Here is a 19,627-nt window from a genome sequence, read left to right as displayed (position 1 = left end):
TTTTCCTGTAAAAACAACACCGCTAATCTTAATCTCTTGATAGTAAAGTTACAAGACAGGACTTCTTCATCAATATCAAAGATTAAGTCGAAAGTTAGAACAAATAATCATGGCCTCCTAATCGGCAGCATGACTTGGTAGACCAAAGAAGAAGCCAAAATCATAAACAAAAATCATAGCTTTTCTAATCAAATGCGCCAGCTTCATGCACCTTTAATTTACCGAACACAATTGTCGCCTACATCGAACACCCACAACTGTTCCTTACACACAGTATCTTCCTGGGATTATTTAGGGAGGGGTTCAATTTAGGTTGAATCAGATGAAACCCACACTTTGAGAAAGAGAGGAGAGAAAGAGAAGGGAATAGCAAGACTGATGAAGTTACCTGCTTAATGGGTGGCATGGCCAACGACTGATACCTATAGTAATAGACGGCGAGAACGTTTCAAGGTGGAGCTTCATTGATGAAGAGGATCGCTGATAAACGATCTATGGATTGGCAGAGCTTGAGAAGGAAATCTGGAGAAAAGGGTTTGAAGAAGAAGGGAGAAGTGGAGACTTCTACAGTTCTACGGGAGGAAAGAGGGAAAAAGAGGTGGGGAGAAAAGTGAATTTGTAAAATAAAGAGATAAAAACTGAATATTGAGTAAAAATAGAAGTGACAGCTAAGATTGAAAGTCATTGAGGTGTTGAAGTTTTATTAGTTAGAGCTCAAGTGACGTGGTACACTGGGAGTATACAAGAATTTCTCCCGGGAGCACGCCCTTGTTGAAGCTGAAGGGGTCACGTTTGAGATGTCGACGTTTTTCAGTGGAAGACCTTGACTTGCGCAAAAAGCCAAGTCAACAAACCATTAGTTGTTCCTCGGCTGCAAATTTTCTGCGTTCGTTTTTACCCGTGGTTTTTGAATATCGGAACTAATTAAATACGATACTTAAGAATTGAATAATTTGGAGTGATTAAAAAAATAATAAATTATTTTAAGTATTTATATTTATTTTAAAACTATTATCTTACTTATAAATTAATATATAATCTAATAAAGCATATAAGTATTTTAGAGATATTATGTGACATATATTATAATTAAGTAATTTAATAACTTTTTTTAATTTTTTAAATTATTTAACTGACTCTTATATTAATTAGTAAGAACCAGAAGTAGTAGTTTTTATCTTAAATATAAGATTTCAATCTATTTTATGATTTTATCTTTTATTTTTGTGATTTTTCTTAAATTAATTTATTTAATTTATAAATTGGTAGATAATATAATGTTACATTAGAGTATTTTAGGGAGATCATGCCAATTTGCTAGTTAGTATTACGTTTTTCTAAAAACTAATAAATTGATTGGAAAATTGTTTAAACATCTATTGCAAAATTTATTTTCCAACGGTATTTAGAAATTTAGGTTCGACTGTTCTTCACTTCTGTATGTCATATTTTAAGCTACGCAAACAGTTAAAAATATGTTGTACACATCTAAAAAATAGTTGGTTGACAAAAAAAAAATCTAAAGAATAGTTGGGGCCAAAAATATTGTAATTAGCTTTTTAAACAAGTTTCAAATACATAAATGGGGAGTTTGTTTTAACAATTTTCTTAAATTAATCAAAGAATGATACCTAAAGCGTTCCCTTTTTAATAAATAATATGATTTTTTCCCTTTATTCTGGCTCTAAATAAAGCATTCAGTGGTAAGGAAGACCCCTAATTTCTTCATTCATCAATCTGATTTTTCAAAACGCAGGACCAAGGCTGATTAATCCGAAGAATCGTGCATGAGAATTATGGAAGGAAATTAATTATTTTGAAAAAATCATGAATTTAAAATTCAAAGAATGATCAATATCTTTGTAAATCCAAATGGATAAAATTTCCCTTGTAATTAGTAACATGGCTGTAAACTTTATAAGTTGATTGTAAATCTCGGAAGATTAACTGAAATTTTTAAAAGATTACTTGCAAATCAGTTTGTAAATTATGAAATGGTTGCAAGTAATATAATACCATTAGATAATAGTGGATTTTGAAGCCGCCCTTATAAGTTTGTGATTTAACGAGGTCATCTAGCTTAACTAAATAATATTACTTTAATTAATATTTATTTACTATCAATCAGATTAGTTTTAACTAATAGAAAAACATATTTAAAATTGATTTTATCCAAATGAACATATCTTATTAAATTAATTATTGTAAGTGATTGAAAAACATTCCTAACATCTATCGTAATTTCATCATGAATGGATTCATTGATATTGTAACTTAAAAAATTAGGCAAATATATCCTCAAATAAGTGCAATCAAATTATTTATAAGGGAAAATAAGGCTCTTCAGATTTTAAATTATATTATAAAATGAATTTTATATTTAGAATTGAAAGCGATATTAGATAGGTTTTGTTTGGGAATTGATTGATGTCAATAGACTTGGATTCTCTCCACTACTCTTCTCATCTTCTTTCCCTCCACCATCCTCTTTTTCCCTTAACCACTATTAGATCAAAACTCCAAGATTCCACATTTAATATTTTATAACATTTTATAAAAAAATATTATTATTAAAAATAGATAAATAAATTTAAATTGTTAAAATTTGATCTGATCAGTTCATAGTTGCAGACTGTAATTATAGAGCAAATTTTTTTCAATTTTTTTACTACAGTTATGAACTGTACATACCAAATTTTAACAATTTAAATTTATTTGTTTTTTTAATAATATTATTTTTATAAGATGTTAAATCTGAACTATTAAAATTTTAATCCAATGATTATGAAGGGAAAAAAAAAATAGTGGAAGAAAAGAAGATAGAAAAAGTAGTGGAGAGAATCCAAAGACTAAGGCATTAGTTTTCTCTATTGCAATTGAATGATCATGATAAGTCTGCTCCTGAGCAAGACAGCTTAGCGCCACTTGCTGCCAGAGTTGGAAATTGATTTATTAGATTGCAATATTCTTTCCAATCTTTTTTTTTTAAAAAGAAATATAAACTTCAGTTTTTTAAGTGGATTGTATAAGTTACCCTTTCAAAATGTCTAAATATTTAATATATTTATTTAATTAATTATATGTTTCTCTTATCTCTGTTTTTCTACTCATTCTCTTTTTTACTCACACTCTCCATAAATAAAAATTTATTTTTTCATATATTTATTGTTTTTGAACAATTTTAACTAATTTTAATATTGAATACTATGACTTGAAAATGTATACATTTATATGAAAAAGTTAGTACTATGACTTAGAAAAAGTTGGTACTATGACTCAGAAATAAAATTAAAAAAAAATCATCTTCCTTATAAATATAACAGGAAGAGTATAGCTGGGCTTTTGCCTTGTAATTGATTAAAGCCTCAACATAAAGTGGTAATTGTGATGAAACTTCTTAGTTCTTAGCATGCATGACTACATTCTAACAAAAGCAACATTTTATTTATACTAAAAAATGAATACAAAGTATCCCCGAAAAAATAGAACAGTAGCAACCAGAAACAGAAAAAAAAAAATTCAAAATACAGAGCAAAAAAAATACAGAGAAAAAGAACAAAAGGAGCAAGAAAAAATTGGGAATAAATCCCTAATTGAGAATTTAATTGGTAACTGATACTTAAGGATCTTGTGTAATGTTTTAATAAAAAAAATTTAAGTGAATTGAGTCCCGTGAGTTTATCAGGACTAGGATATGCTTTCAAATTTAAAGAGCACTTACAAATTACTCACTAACAAAATCTTTATCTCGATAATAAGATTTAAACTCACAATCTCGTAAGTTATAAATTGATTCTTTAATAACTAAATCAACTTTTTTATTGATGATATGAATATAGTTAATTATGAAGCAACTTGGGATTCCTGACACATTTGATGACAGCGAACCCAGATGAGCAAAGCCCACAAGCTTGTTAGAAGTCAAGTGGGGAAGGAGCACGCCTTTGTTGAAGGCATCACGTTTTAGAAATTTCCGCCGTGGAAAAGAAGACAAAAGATGTCGACGTGGGGGGGGGGGGGGGAGTGGAAGACCTTGACTTACGCAAAAAGCCAACAACCCATTTGTTATTCCTCAGCTACAATCGTTTTCACTCATAGTTTTTGAATATCAGAACTAATTAAATGCTACTATAATTAAGAATTGAATAATTTGGAGTTCTTGGTAAAAAAAAAAAAGAACAATTTGGGGTGGTTAAAAAATAATAATAAATACTTTAAAATAATTTATATTTATTATTTTTATTTAAACTAATTTGTTTCACTTATGAATTAATATATAATCTAATAAGACATATAAATACTTTAGAGATATTATGTGACATATGTTATAATTAAGTAATTTAATAATTTTCTTAACTTTTTCAAATGATTCAACTAGTTCTTATATTAACTATTAAAAACTGGAGGTCGTAGTTTTTAAGGAAAATGACAATTAGGTTCCACTCAAGGGAATTAAATACAAAAAGGTCCTTTGAAATCATGAAATTATTTTAAAGTCCCATAAATTTTTTTACATTAAATTTTATTTATTTACTTACCAAATTACTTTTTTTTTTTAAGTGTGCATTGACAACTAAAAGAGCAGTGGTTGACAACTCAGGGTGCGAGGATTGACAACTATCGCGGCTGGTTTATTGCGGCTGGTTTTGACAACTTATGGTATGATATGCTGAAAAATGTGTTGTTAAACCAGCCGCGATAGTTGTCAATCCTTGCACCCTGAGTTGTCAACCACTGCTCTTTCAGTTGTTAATACAAATTTAAAAAAAAAAGAAGGGTAATTTGGTAATTAAATAAATAAAATTTATTGCAAAAAGGTCCCTTGGGACTTCAAAATAATTTCATGATTTCAAGGAACCTTTTTGTATTTAATTCCCTTGAGTGGGACCTAATTGCAATTCTCCCTAGTTTTTATCTTAAACCTAAGATTTTATCTTTTATTTTTATTATTCTTCTCAAATTAATTTATTTAATTTATAAATTGGTAGATAATATAATATTATATTGGAGTATTTTAAAAAGATCATGTCAATTTGTTAGTTAAATAACTATTAGGAGTATTACATTTTTCTAAAGACTAATAACTTGATTGGAAAATTGTTTAAACATCTCCTATTGCAAAATTTATTGTCCCAACAGCATTTAGAAATTCAGGTATTTGAGTGAATGCAACTTTTCTTTAGTTGTGTGTAACATATTTTAAATGATGCAGAAAGTTAAAAATATGTTGTAATTGGCTTTTTAAACAAATTTCAAATACATAAATGGGGAGTTTTGTTTTAACAATCTTCTTAAATGAATCAAACGATGATATCTAAAGTGTTCCCTTTTTAATAAATAATATGATTTGTCCTCTTATTCTGTCTCTAAATAAAGCATTCGATGATAAGGAAGACTCTCAATTTCTTCATTGATGAATCTGATTTTTCAAAACCCAGGAGCAAGGCTGATTAATCCGAAGAATCGTGCATGAGAATTATGGAAGAAAATTAATTACTACCTTTGGTCTTAATCATAAGATCTTGTTTGTATACTATAAATGAGGTCTTAATTATAAAATCTTGTTTGTGTACTACAAATGAAGTCTTGTAATTAGAACCGGAGGTAGTATTTTAAAAAAATCGTGAATTTAAAATTTACAAAGAATGACCAATATATTTATAAAATCCAAATGGACAAATTTTCTCTTGTGATTGGTAACATAGTTTGTTGTAAATTTCATCAGTTAGGTTGTAAATTTCGGAAGATTAACAGTAATTTTTAAAAGATTACTTGCAAATCAGTTTGTAAATTATGAAATGGTTGTAAATAATATAATACCATTAGCCAATAGTGGATTTTGAAGCCGCACTTATAAGTTGTGATATTTAACGAGGTTATCTAGCTCAACTAAATAATATTACTTTAATTAATATTTAATTCACTATCAGTTAAATTAGTTTTAACTAAATAGAAGAACATATTTAAAATTGATTTTATCCAAAACGAACATATCTTATTAAATTAAATTATTATAAGTGATTGAAAAACATTCCTAACATCTATCATAATTTCATCATGAATGGAATCATTGATATTGTAATTTAAAAAATTAAACAAATATATCCTCAAATAAGTCCAATCAAAATGTTTATAAGGGAAAATAACACTCTTCAGATTCTAAATTATATTATAAAATAAATTTTATATTTAGAATTGAAAAAAGATATTAGATAGGTTTTGTTTGGGAATTGATTGATACCGATGGTCTCCACCACAATGCAAGGACTCATTCCCTCTTTCCGATCTTTTTTCTTTGTTAAAAAAAGGACATAAACTTCAATTTTTTAACTGGATTGTATAAGCTAAACTTTCAAAATGTCTAAATATTTAATATTTTTTAATTAATTGTATGTCTCTCTTAAATTTGAGGGACCACAAACTTCAGGACCTTGACCAAAGTTGACCCAAACTAAGGGATTGGAAACTGGGTTTTCCCTTTCGTATTTGTTACTGATATAGAGAGATCGAATGGAATCTCATCTCAGCACTCCCAAGTTTGACTTTAAAGGTTCAAACCCAAGTGGAATCAAATTATTGGGAATTATTTAATGATGTGACATGAATATAGGTTTTTATTATTTTTAAAAAAGTTTAGGCGAATCAGATTCAAACTCAAAAGAGCACAACCTCATAGATCATGAACTGGCTCCTTGTAACTAGACCAATCATAAATATAGTTAATTATGAAGCAACTTGGAATTCTTGATGATATGTTTGATGACAAGGAACCCCGGATAAGGGAGGCCCACAGCTTTGTTGACGTCAAGTGGGGAAAGAGCACGCCTTTGTTGAAGCTGAAGGCACCACGTTTGAGAAATTTCCACCGTGAAAAATACGCAACAGATGTTGACGTTAGGGGGGACAGGGGAAGACCTTGACTTGCGCAAAAAGCCAACAGCCAACTTGTGATTCCTCAGCTGCACATTTTCTGCCTTCGTTTTCACTCATAGTTTTTGAATATCGGAACTAATTAAAAGCTGATCCTTATTTTTATTTTAATCTTATATACAAGATCCTAATTTATTTTATTTATCATATTTATCTATTTCTTTAAAATAATCTTTATAATAATGGTAGTTTTAATCAATACACTTGAGTAATGAGAATATTTTAAGAAAAACAATATCTATTTATTACAAATATAATTTTTTTTAATTTATTCAAATTTGTAAATTAGCTCTTATATTAAAAATCAAAGGTAGTACTATACTTAAGAATTGAATAATTTGGATTGATTAAAAAAAATAAAGTATTTATATTTAGATTTATCATTTTTATTCAAATTAATTTGTTTCACTTATAAATTAATATATAATCTAATAGGACATATAAGTATTTTAGAGATATTACATGACCAATACCATAATTAAGTAATTTAATAACTTCATTAATTTCATAAATTATTCAACTGGTTTTTATATTAATTATTAAGAAACGGAGGTAGTAGTTTTTATCTTAAATATAAGGTTTTTTATCTATTTTATGATTTTATCTTCCATTTTTGTTATTTTTCTCAAATTAATTTATAAACTGGTAGATAATATAATGTTACATTGGAATATTTCTTAGTTAAATAACTTTCAGGAGTATTACATTTTTCTAAAGACTAATAAATTGATTGGAAAATTGTTTAAACATCTGCTATTGTAAAATTTATTGTCCAACGGTATTTAGAAATTCAAGTTCGACTCTTCTTCAGTTCTATATGACATATTTTAAGCTATGCAAGCAGTTAAAAAAATATTGTGCGCGCATCTGAAGAATAGTTGGGGCTAAAAATATGTTGTAATTAGCTTTTTAAACAATTTCAAACACATAATGGGTAGTTTTTGTTTTAAACAATTTTCTTAAATTAATCAAAGAATGATATCTAAAGCGTTTCCTTTTTAATAAATAATATGATTTTTCCTCTTATTCTGTCTCTGAATAAAGCATTCGATGATAAGGAAGACTCCTAATTTCTTCATCCATCAATCTGATTTTTCCAAAACCCAAGGGCGAGGCTGATTAATCTGAAGAATCGTGCATGAGAATTATGGAAGGAAATTAATTATTTTGAAAAAAATCATGAATTTAAAATTTACAAAGAATGACCAATATCTTTATAAAATCCAAATGGATAAAATTTCCCTTGTAATTAGTAACATGGCTGTAAACTTTATAAGTTAGGCTGTAAATTTCGGAAGATTAACTGTAATTTTTAAAAGATTACTTGCAAATCAGTTTGTAAATTATGAAATGGTTGTAAATAATATAATACCATTAGCTAATAGTGGATTTTGAAGCCGGCCTTATAGGTTGTGATATTTAATGAGGTTATCTAGCTTAACTAAATAATATTACTTTAATTAATATTTAATTTACTATGAATTAAATTAGTTTTAACTAAATAGAAGAACATGTTTAAAATTGATTTTATCCAAAACGAACATATCTTATTAAATTAAATTATTATAAGTGATTGAAAAAGATTCCTAACATCCATCATAATTTCATCATGAATGGAATCATTGATATTGTAATTTAAAAAATTAAACATATATATCCTCAAATAAGTCCAATCAAATTATTTATAAGGGAAAATGATACTTTTCAGATTCTAAATTATATTATAAAATTATTTTTATATTTAGAAGTGAAAGAAGATATCAGATACGTTTTGTTCGGGAATTGGTTGATACCAATGGTCTCCGCCACAATGCAAGGACTCAAGCATTAGTTTTCTCCATTGCAATAAGTCTGCTCCTGAACAAGACGCTTGCTGCCAGAGTTGGAAATTGGTTTGTTAGATTGCAGTATTCTCTCCAATCCTCTCTTTTTTTTAAAATATAAAATTCAATTTTTTAAGTGGATTGTATAAGGTACACTTTCAAAATGTCTAAATATTTAATATATTTTTTTAATTAATTTTATGCCTCTCTTATCTCTGTTTTTCTACTCATTCTCTCTTCCACTCACACTCTCCATAAATAAAAATATATTTTTTTATATATTTATTTTTTTTATCATTTTAACTAATTTTGATATTTAATACTATGACTTGAAAATTTATACACTTATATGAAAAAGTTATTACTATGACTTAGAAATAAAATTAAAAAAAAAACAACATCTTCCTTATGAATATGACAGGAGGAGTGTAACTGGGCTTTTGCCTTGTAATTGATCGAAGCCTAAACATAAGGTGGTAATTGTAATGAAACTTCTTACTTCTGAGTCTGTATTACTACATTCTAACAGAAGCAACATTTTATTAATACTAAAAAATGAAGAGTTAATTAATCTGCAAGTTCTTATAACTTTAACCAATTTTGAATCAGGTCTCTATAGTTTTTTTTTATCAGGTCTTTATACTTTCACCTATTTTTAATTAGGCCCTTACATTTATTTTTCTTTTTATTAAGTCCTCTTAATTCACTAAATTTTAATCAGGTCCATGTGGTTTTAATTTTTATTTATTAATTAAATATAAAATTAATTAAATAGAGTAATACTGAAATATAAAATATTAATAATTATATAATAAAAATAAGTAATATAATTAATTAATTCAGGAAAATTTTTTAGAACAATTAATTTTTTTGCTGAAAAAACAAAATTATTATAATAATTCATTATTTTTAGAATATTATTGTTTATAAACTAATATTAAATAATATATACTATTTTATGTTTATTGAATAGTACTATTAGAATTTATAAAATAAAGAATAAAAAATTCAGGGACTTAATAAAAAATAATGTGAACTTATGAGGACTTGATAAAAAGAAAAATAAATGTAAGGATCTAATTAAAAACAGATGAAAGTATAAGGACCTGATTCAAAATTGATTAAAACTATAAAGACTTTCAGATTAATTATCCCAAAAAATGAATATAGAGTATCCCAAAAAAATAGAACAATAGCAACCAGAAACAGCAAAAAAAAAAAAAACATTCAAAATACAAACAGAACAAAAAAATATAGAGAAAAGAGAACAAAAAGAACAAAGAAAAATTGGGAATAAATCTCTAATTGAGAATTTAATTGGTAAGTGGTAACTAAGGATTTTGTATAACTTTTTTAATTAAAAAAAATTTAGATGAATTGAGTCTCATAAACTCACCAAAACTAGAACATGTCTTCAGATTTAGAAAGCACTTATAAATCATTCATTGACAAAGTGTTTATATTGATAATAAGATTTAAACCCATAATCTTATAAATTATGAATTGATTTCTTATCAACTAGATCAACTTTTATTAATGATATGGATAGAATTAATTATGGATATGGATAGAATTAATTATGAAGCAACTTGGGGTTGGAGATGCGTTTGATGATAGCGAACCCCAGATGACCGAAGCCCACAAGTTTGGTGAAAGTCAAGTAGGGAAGGAGCACGCCTTTGTTGAAGGCATCACGTTGTGGAATTTCCACCGGGAGAAGAAACAAAAGATGTCGACGTGTGGGGGGGGGGGGGGGGGTGGGAGACCTTGACTTACGCAAAAAGCCAACAACCCATTTATTATTCCTCGGCCACAAATTTTCTACGTTCGTTTTCCCTCATAGTTTTTGAATATCGGAACTAATTAAATACTACGTACTATACTTAAGAATTGAATAATTTGAAGTGGTTAAAAAAAATAATAAATTACTTTAATATTTTTATATTTATCATTTTTATTCAAACTAATTTGTCTCATTTATAAATTAATATATAATCTAATAAGGTATATAAGTATTTTAGAGATATTATGTGACACATGCTATAATTAAGTAATTTAGTACCTTTTTTAATTTTTTTAAATTATTCAACTGATTCTTATATTAATTATTAAGAACCAGAGGTAGTAGTTTTATTTTAAATATAAGATATTATCTATTTTATGATTTTATCTTTTATTTTTATTATTTTTCTCAAATTAATTTATTTAATTTATAAATTGGTAGATAACATAATGTTATATTGAAGTATTTTAGGAAGATCATGTCAATTTGTTAGTTAAATAACTATTAGGAGTATTGCATTTTTCTAAAGACTAATAAATTGATTGGAAAATTCACAATTGTTTAAACATCTCCTATTGCAAAATTTTTGTTCAACAATATTTAGAAATTCAGGTTTTTGAGTGGGAGCAACTCTTTTTCCGTTGTGTATAACATATTTTAAGCTATGCAAACGGTTAAAAATATGTTGTACACGTCTAAAGAGTAGCTGGGGCTAAAAATATGTTGTAATGGGCTTTTTAAGCAAATTTCAAATACATAAATGAAGAGTTTTGTTTTAACAATTTTCTTAAATTAATCAAATGATGTTCCCTTTTTAATAAATACTACCTCCGGTCTTAATTATAAGACCCAATTGACTAATTTGAGGAGATTAAGGAAAGAAGTTAAATTAGTTATTTGTAATAAATAGGTGTTGTCTTTCCTAAAATATCTTTGCTAATCAAGTGTATTAACTAGAACTATAATTATTAGAAGGACTATCTTGAAAAAAATTGAGTAAATATAAGAGACAAAGTGGATTGGGGTCTTATATTTAGGACCAAAATAAAAGTCAAACAGGATCTTATATTAAGGACCGGAGGTAGTAATATGATTTTTCCTCTTATTCTGTCTCTAAATAAAGCATTCGATGATAAGGAAAACTCCTAATTTTTTCATCGATCAATCTGATTTTTCCAAAACCGAAGGACGAGGCTGATTAATCCGAAGAATTGTGCATGAGAATCATGGAAGAAAATTAATTACTTTAAAAAAATATAGAATTTAAAATTTACAAAGAATGACCAATATTTTTATAAAATCCAAACGGATAAAATTTCCCTTGTGATTGGCAACATAGTTGGTTGTAAATTTTATAAGTTAGATTGTAAATTTTGGAAGATTAACTGTAATTTTTAAAAGATTACTTGCAAATCAGTTTGGAAATTATGAAATGGATGTAAATATTATCATACCATTAGCTAATAGTGGATTTTGAAACCGCCCTTATGGGTTGTGATATTTAATGAGGTTATCTAGCTTAACTAAATAATATTACTTTAATTAATATTTAATTTACTATGAATTAAATTAGTTTTAACTAAATAGAAGAACATGTTAAAAATTGATTTTTTATCCAAAACGAACATATCTTATTAAATTAAATTATTATAAGTGATTGAAAAACATTCCTAACATCTATCACAATTTCATCATGAATGGAATAATTGATATTGTAATTTAAAAAATTAAACATACACATCCTCAAATAAGTCCGATCGAATTATTCATAAAGAAAAATGATACCTTTTCAGTATATTATAAAATAAGTTTTATATTTATAATTAAAAGAAGATATTGGATAGGTTTTGCTCGGAAAATGATTGATACCGATGGTCTCCGTCACAATGCAAGGACTCAGGCATTAGTTTTCTCCATTGCAATTACTCCTCCGGTTCTTATTATAAGACCCAATTTGACTTTTTATTTGGTCCTAATTATAAGATCCAATCCATTTTGTCTCTTATAGTTATGCTTTTTTCCAAGATAATCCTTCTAATAATAATAGTTTTAGCCAATATACTTAATTAGCAAGGATATTTTAGGAATGACAACACTTATTTATTATAAATAACCAACTTAACTTACTTCCTTAATCTCCTCAAATAAATCAATTGGGTCTTATAATTAGGACCGGAGGAATAAATGATTATGACAAGTCTACTCCAGTCCTGAACAAGACCGCTATCAGCTTAGCCGAAAAAATTCTAGGTGCACCCAGAGCACCACGTCATCTATGCACTGCCTGATAAAATCACAGTATATCAGATGTCTCTATCCGACATTTTAACTTAGCTGCAATGTTTTAAAAGCCGGACCGGAAGTCGAACCGGAAAGATCAACGGGTCATGGTTCAATCGGTCGGATCGGTTGGGCCGTTTAATCGAACCGGTGACATAATAATTAATTTAAAATAATATTATACACATATAATTAGTATATATAAAAAATATCAAATTATTAAATAATTTAGAAATGCATTTAAATAATCTAAAATTATAATGAAATCATTGAAAAAGGACTAAAACCTTATATATTTAAATTTATGTATGTTTAAAATATTTAATGATATTACAAATTATCAATTCATTTAAATCAAAATATTTTTTAAAAAAAGACCAAATATCAAAACAAAAAGACTAGCGACTCACGATTTTAAACCACAATATATGAAATTTTCAATGAAATAATACTATATGGTTATAAATAGTCTAAAAATATATTAGGATATTAAGGGGATCAATTTTTTTATTTTTCTTCTATTTTTTTAAATTTTTTAGTATTTTTTAGTCAGGCTAAAAAACCGTCCGGTTTTCTGAAAACCGTTCCGGTTCCCGGTCCAACTCCGGTTTCCGGCTCAACTCCGGTCCAATCCGGTTCAACTATGTGAACGGTTTTTTTGGTCCAAACCGAGCCGTTAACGAGTTCGGGTGACGGTTTAACCGGTCCGACCGTCCGGTCTGGTCCGGTTCTTTAATCATTGCTTAGCTGGCAACTTTCTGAATCACAATTTTCTCTCTCTGGCTTTGCAAATTCACTGGCTCTCTCCTACTTTTTTTGTGATCAGTTGTCCCGTCCTTCTTCTCTCTCTTCCTTTCTCTCTCTCCTTTCTCCCAAGTGCCAACTCACAGCCGCCTATCGTCCTCCTCTCTCTCTTTCCCTTTCTCCCAACTCAAACCACCCAGACATGGGCATCTTATGATGCTTCCTAGTTCCTATTAAAAATATCTAAATTAAATGCTTTTAAAATTTATCAATAACTTATGATATTATCTCTCTTTTTAATATAATCATTTACTTTGAAAAAAGGTTAACACTATTTTAGTTTTTGAATTTTCACTCTATTTTAATTTATGTCTTGGAAGTGATGTTGTTTTAGGAACTAAAAACACTATTTCAAAAATCAAAAATTGTTAAACTAATCAAATTAAATTAAATTGGGCAGTGCATAGATGATATTGGGTGCACCTAAGAATTTCTCCAGCTTAGCCCCACTTGCTGCCAGAGTTGGAAAGTGGTTTGTTAGATTGAAATATTCTCTCCAATCTTTTTTTTTTTTAATGTAAACTTCAATTTTTTAACTGGATTGCATAAGCTACACTTTGAAAATGTCTAAATATTTAATAGGGAAAATTCTAATTAAATCTATTTGAAATAGCAAAATTCTAATTTAAGCCTACACTTTTAACAAATTCTTAATTAGTCCAAGAGGTCTAATTGGGAATTTTTAAAAGACCAAAATACCCTTCATAATTAAAAAGCCTAATGTTAGTTTTAATTCTTTTAATTGAATTTAACTAACATGTTTTTTCTTTAAACACTATCACATGAAAATTTGGCCAAAACATTATCATATAAAAAACAAAAAAAGAAAAATCATGATTATGACCAATAAAAAGTAATTGAAAATTCAAGATAAAAAAATACATAATTTCTAGATATCTACAGAATTGCAAAAATATGGGAACTAATAAAAATTTTATGATTTCAAATGTAAAAGATTAACAAGATCAATTTTTTTTTTTGTGCGAGAAAAAATCAAAACAAAGATTCATGGAATTGTTGAATATCTATCAAAATTAATTTTACTATTTCACAACTTACATTGAAACTCATCAATTCATCTTCAATTTTCCGGTCTCCAAAATTTATTCAATATCAAATTTTTATTATATAAAAAAAACTAAAAGGCCATAAATTCTAGAGTTGACATAACGTTCACAATTACAAAACACACCTTTGACATAAAATCTAAGAACGATCACGTCCTCATTAGTAAATTTACTAGAATAATTAAAACTAAAATCAGATTTACACCTACTTTCAATTTTCCTTAGCTTTTTTTATTACAAAGAGGCATTCCGGTCTTTCAGCAACATTTGAAAATCCCTAATTAGGCCTCTTTGCCTAATTAGGAATTCGTTAAAAGTATAAGCCTTAATTGGAATTTCATTATTTCATATGGATTTAATTGGGATTTTCCCTATTTAATATACGCTTTTAATTAACTGTATGTCTCTTTTATCTCAGTTTTTCTTTACTCATTCTCTCTTTCACTCACACTCTCCATAAATAATAATATCTTAAATATTTTTTATATTTATTATTTTAATCAATTTTAACTACTTTTGATATTTAATACTATGACTTGAAAATTTATATATTTATAAGTTAGTACTATGACTTGGAAATAAAATTAAAAAAAATCATCTTCCCTGTAAATATGACAGGGGGAGTATAGCTCGGTTTTTGCCTTGTAATTGATTAAAGCCTAAACATAAATTGGTAATTGTAATGAAACTTCTTAGTTCTTAGTATGTATTACTACATTCTAACAAAAGAAACATTTTATTAATACTAAAAAATGAATACAAAGTATCCAAAAGAAAATAGAACAGTAACAACCATAAACCAAAAAAAAATCCAAAATACAAACCGAGCAAAAAAAAATAGAGAAAAAGGAACAAAAAGAACAAGAAAAAATTGGAAATAAATCTCTAATTGAGAATTTAATTGGTAAATGATACCTAAGAATTTTGTGCAACTTAACATTTTCAGTGTGCAACTTAACTTCCTTTATGTACAATCATGTTTCCTCGTGTCACATTTTCTCTTCATGAAACTAAACTTCTCATGTGTGCAACTAATCTTTCCTTATATGCAAGTTATCATCCTTCTGCGTAAATTAACCTCTTGTATCTGAATAATATTTTGTGCAAATAATTTTTTTCTATCTGCAACTCAACTTCCCTTATATGTATTTTATTTTTCTTTGTGCAACCCATCGTTCTAGGAACTATTTGCTAATAAATTTTCTAATGAGGAATTCATTACCAATTTTGCAAAAGAACAAAGCTAATCTTCGAAAAATGTATTACTACATTTTAAAATACATTAGTTCACATTAGATGTTCTTGAGAAAACTGAGATAAATCTTCATTTGAAAAATTTACTGAGGATTGGTTCTTAGAACTTTGTGAACAAGCCCAATCCTTCAAGATAGATAAATTTGCTCATAACATGATCACAGTGCCCTTAGGGTACATGTACATGTACAACTCGTAGATCTCGTTTATTTAATACAATCTCCCATGGTAATCACCATTCCAATGTAAATATATATTTTCAGATTTTAGTATAATATAATCATGTCTGATTAATTATAATTATGTAATTAATCTCTTGGAAAGCTGGTCCTTGCTAAAGATATAAAACCCAATCCCAAGGAAAACCATTTTACCAATAAATTCAATACATCTTTCTTATATAAAATGTAAAAAAAATAGGCCGTACTATGCACAATTTGCGAGGAACAAAAAACTGAACTAAACACTAAACCGATTGGGGTAATAAGTTAATAGCAAGTGGGTTAAATTAGGATCAACTCAGAGTTAAACTAGTCATATTAAAATAATATCATTTGATTGAAAATAGCAAAGTGCAATAACATTAACAATTACTAACAATAAAATACAATAATAGTTTAATCATAACAAAATAAAGTAGAATAACATTGAAAATTTGATCTTTATGATTCTTTAATAATTAAAATTAATAATAATTGATATCAAAATTATTATTAAAATTTATTCAAATTTATAATGATTGATGTATTAGGAGTTGAATAAGAAAAAGTAAAACTAAAAGCAACATAATCATCCAAACTAGTTTACATTAGTTTTCACCAGTTCAACTTCTGGCCAGTTCAATACTCAAACCAAATCAGATTGCTGGCTGGTTCATCAATTTTTTGAAAAAATAATAAATTACTTGAAAGTATTTATATTTATCATTTTATTTAAACTAATTTATCTCACTTATAATTAATATATAATCTAACAAGGCATATAAGTATTTTAGGGATATTATGTGACACATGCCATAATTAAGTAATTTAATAACCTTCTCAATTTTTTCAAATGATTCAACTGGTTTTTATATTAATTATTAAGAACCGGAGGTCGTAGTTTAAACATAAGATTTTAATCTATTTTATGATTTTATCTTTTATTTTTATTATTTTTCTCAAATTAATTTATTTAATTTATAAATTGGTAGATAACATAATGTTATATTGGAGTATTTTAGGAAGATCATCTTAATTTGTTAGTTAAATAACTTTCACGAATATTACAATTTTCTAAAGACTAATAAATTGATTAGAAAATTGTTCAAACATCTCCTATTACAAAATTTATTGTCCAAAAGTATTTAGAAATTCAGATTTTTGAGTGAGTGCAACTCGTCTTCAGTTATGTGAAATATATTTTAGGCTACGCAAAATTAAAAATATGTTGTACATACCCGAAGAAGAATACTCGGGCTAAAAATATGTTGTAATTGGCTTTTTAGACAAATTTCAAATACATAAATGGGGAGTTTTGTTTTAACAATTTTTTTAAATTAATCAAACGATTATAACTAAAGTGTTCCCTTTTTAATAAATAATATGATTTTTCACTGTATTACTAATTACATCCTTTTTGAATTAAATTTACAGAGTAATGCATTTATTGTAGCATGCTAGAACTTTCAAAATCCTTACTTTGCCTTGTTAATGAGATTTATAGGACACCCGATATGTCTGCCAAGCACCATGACACATCTCCAGATCTAAAAGTGGTTGGAAGCAAATTGAGGGATATATTAGAGGTACGTACGCTTTATTCATGTTGAACACACATGAATATGTATGGTTGTCTTATCTTCCTTTCCAATCCTGTTAATTCTTTTAGTGTGATTCATCAAGCCTGCTAACCCAATATGCCCATCCGAGCCCGTGAAAAAATAGTCCTGCCTAGCACGAAAAAAAACAGCCCAAAGAAAAATGGGCATTTTTGGGCTGGGTATGTTATGGGTAAGGCTGGGCTATGGGCACGGTATGCTGCCCTGCCCGTTTGGCCATGCCCTTGATATATATATTTATAATTCTTTTTTTTGTCAGAAATACTTATAATGATATATAATATATATAATAATACATATTATTCTCCCCTCTTCTATTTGTCCCAGATACATTTAGTGGTATACGTAATTCTTCCCTCTTAGTATCTTTTTAATGTTTTTCTAATCTGGTTTAGTATCTTTTAGTTTGTTTTCATTGTTGGTTGTCTTGCAAAGATGCAAAAGCAAGCTCACTTTAGTGTTATATTAAAAGATATATCAATTTAAGACAAATCAAAGTTAATGATTTGTTGAATTTATTGTTTATTCAAGTATTTATTTCTTTATAGTTGTTATAAGATCCCCTTACTTTAACTAAAAAAATTTTCACTAAGGTATCACTATTTGGGCTTGGAAGCTTGCCCTGCCTAGCCCAAAAAGGGTTGGGGCTTCTATAGGCAGGGCAGGGTAGGGCGAGCTATAATGCAGCCCGCTCATCTTTCGGGCCGGGCATCAGGCATGGGGCATGCCCTGCCCAGCTCTGCCAATGAACACATCTAATTCTTTTTCTTAAATTGGATGCAAAAGGCAGGAGGTCAATTATGAACTAAACTAATGGGATTTACTGTGTTTGATCTGCCTCCCTGAAATAAAAGGAAGTGTATTATGTTATTGACAAAAAGGAATTGGCCTCATCGCAGTGGAGTGGTTTTCATTTTGTATGTCCCTTTCTCAGCTCTTTGATACATCTCTTTAAAAAAGGAAGATTGTTGTTGAGCTCTATGACATCATTGCTACTCGTGGGGCCCACTTAGCTGCCTCCGGAATTTTAGGCATTCTCAAGAAAACAGGAAGGGACACAGTGAAGGCGGGAGAGAAGCAAAAATTAGTGATAGCAATGGATGGAGGATTATTTGAACACTACATGAAATTTCACACCAGCTTGGAGAATACTCTCAAGGAATTATTGGGAGACGAGGCAGCCAACACCATTGTCATTGAGCACTCGAATGATGGCTCGGGCATTAGAGCAACCCTTCTAGCAGCAACACACTCTCAGTATTTGGGAGTGGATGACTTCTGAAAATAAGGTTCATCCCACGTAGAAGTGCAGAAGTTTCACTTTGTGTACCATTACACCAGTAAGTCTATACTCTATATTGGGGCTTTCTTTGGTGCTCGCTGGTTTTATTCTGTAGCCATTGATGTTGCTCTTTTGTAGGTGGTTAGGGCATTGATTCCCTCATTATGTTCAAGAATAAAGCGAGAGATGTGAACTATGCATTGGGTAGTTCCTGATAGCAGTTGGAGTGAATCAAGACTTTCATGTACAAACAGGGCTATTACTATCATCATCATTATCAGCATTATTGTTGTTGTTATTATTATTATAATTAAAATGATGCTGCCAAGCATTATCAATATCCAATCTTCTTTCCCTCTTTGAAGTCTTATTAGGAGAGTTACAGCATGGAAGATTCTGATATTCTTTTCTACATAACTAAAATGGGTCCCTGCAGCAAAGCAGAGTCGGCAAAGCCACCTTCATGGAAGGCCTACTAGCTGCCTGCGTTGTTGTACACATCAACCCAAGTTTGGAGATAGGAAACATTTCATTTGCATAGCATGCTTCCTTAATTTCTTCATTTAGTACTTCTACGTCTCCACC

The 19,627-nt window shown here is 28.3% G+C and overlaps 1 protein-coding gene and 1 pseudogene across 1 annotated transcript in view; both read left to right on the top strand.

Moving 5' to 3' along the window:
- The window catches only part of LOC114749904 (hexokinase-1), a 31,348-nt gene extending 12,063 nt beyond the window's left edge, over positions 1-19,285 (top strand). The window contains exon 10 of the mRNA XM_028938443.1: positions 19,181-19,285. The gene's annotated coding sequence lies outside the window, so the exon portion shown is untranslated. The remainder of the gene's footprint in view (positions 1-19,180) is intronic.
- On the top strand, positions 495-19,184 carry LOC114749911 (hexokinase-1-like; annotated as a pseudogene).
- Positions 19,286-19,627: the final 342 nt, after the last annotated feature.

Source organism: Neltuma alba, unplaced genomic scaffold (genome assembly GCF_004799145.2).
Source record: "Neltuma alba isolate B1F8T4 unplaced genomic scaffold, ASM479914v2 tig00006221_pilon, whole genome shotgun sequence".
In the NCBI taxonomy this organism is placed as follows: Eukaryota; Viridiplantae; Streptophyta; class Magnoliopsida; order Fabales; family Fabaceae; genus Neltuma; species Neltuma alba.
Note: the sequence above shows the minus strand (reverse complement) of the source record. Positions and strands in the feature narration are given on the sequence as shown.